Below are 1,685 nucleotides of genomic sequence, written 5' to 3' on the forward strand. Positions count from 1 at the left end.
TTATAATGCCTGATGATAATGGTTGGAACTTGAGGAACAATTCTAATGACATTAAAATATTTTCACAAGCACACAGAAAAAATTCATCTCCCTTTCTCTCCTTTTGTATTTATTGGATTTTTCTTTTAGACTCAGAATAGTAATAGTCTACAAGAACTTCTGGATTTTTTCAGTGTGACTGAATGTTGAAACTCATTTTATAAATATAGTTCAACTTTTTTACATAAATGCATGATAACCTATGTTTGTTAGAAAGAAGCTCATTTGCCACTTTCTTGTCCATTAACTCAGTCTCTGAGATACTGCCTCATATTTTCCCTCTGTACCGGGCATCTTTCCATCTGGAAAAATATATCATTTTTGAATTTGAAGTTTTCACTTATTTATAAAAATTTTAAATAAGCCTAATTCTAGTACTGATACCAGGCAACTCCACTATTTCTACTTCTGTATTATTTAGAAAATACTTATTAATTCTTCTGTTGTTTAGATCTCCAAGCTAGTCATTTGTTCATGACAGAATTTGTTTTTCAACCCCCTGATAACTTTAAAAAATCTTTCTCAAACTTATGCTCTGACCAAATGCTTATTTGTATCATTACAGAAAAATAAACCTTTCTCCCAATCAGTAGTTTCTTGAGCATTTAATTAGTCTCTACTTAATCCTGGCTTTCAACAGCTATCCAGGCAGAGAAATTAAACATCGTAGGCTTTGATTTTTTTCTGTAACCCTTCCCATGAATGGAAGTCATTCTGGAAATCCATCAAAAATGCTCCAGCATGGCAGTATAACTGGGAAACATTTTCTTACCTTTCCCCATGGTACACTAATCCTTATCCTTTAATATACAAATCAAATTTTATCTCCTTTGTGAAGTTTTCTATGATTCATCCCATTGCTATTTGAGAATTAACTCATCTGCCTGCATGAACAAAACCAAGCATATTTGGAAATCAGTGACTGGGATCACTTTATCCTCAGAATCAAGTGGGATAGAAAACTGGTCAGATGAGCTCATGGAGCTACTTTAAGGTAAATAGATAGAACAAGTAGGAGAGTGTGGCTGAACAACCTTCACCACTTCGTTGCACAATGGCTTTAGAGTCAAACAAATCTAGAGTGAACTCAGCTAAATGAATACAAATTTATTTACTTTTATAGAAATAGGGCTATTCATGTACTCTATTTCTTCTTGAGTGAGCTTTACGGCTTGCCTTAGGAATTTTCAAGGTTTTTTTTTTTTTAACTTTTGAAGTTTTTAACTTTGTTTTTGTTCAAATTTTCCTTTAAAAGTATGAAATGCTTCATAAATCTGCACATCATCCTTGCACAGGGGCCTTGCTAATCTCTGTATTGTTCCAATTTTAGTATACACACTGCCCAAGCGAGCACAAATTTGTCAATTTCACATAAGTTTTTCATAATAAACTTTTACTATCCTTTAAATGTTGGTGCTGATAGAGACCAGAATTAAGGATAGACTCATTAAATGAGTAAGAACTAAAACTAATTTTGTTAAATCTGTAGTGTGTTTCCCCCTTTCATTTGAGATATTGGTTACTAGTGTCTCTCTCTCTCTTTTTTCCCTGTTTAGTCTGGATAAAGTTTTATCAATTTTATTGATCTTTTCAAAGCACCAGTTTTTAATTTCATTTATTTTCTTTATTGTTTTTCTGTTTATTCT

At 32.3% G+C, this 1,685-nt stretch overlaps 1 non-coding gene across 1 annotated transcript; it reads right to left on the reverse strand.

The window, feature by feature from the left end:
* Positions 1–1,289: 1,289 nt before the first annotated feature.
* On the reverse strand, positions 1,290–1,393 carry LOC150011511 (U6 spliceosomal RNA). Its single transcript, XR_016510916.1, has one exon. It is a non-coding gene; the product is annotated as a U6 spliceosomal RNA (small nuclear RNA).
* Positions 1,394–1,685: the final 292 nt, after the last annotated feature.

The sequence above is a fragment of the Furipterus horrens genome, unplaced genomic scaffold (genome assembly GCF_987537825.1).
Source record: "Furipterus horrens unplaced genomic scaffold, mFurHor1.1.pri manual_scaffold_4, whole genome shotgun sequence".
Classification (NCBI taxonomy): Eukaryota; Metazoa; Chordata; class Mammalia; order Chiroptera; family Furipteridae; genus Furipterus; species Furipterus horrens.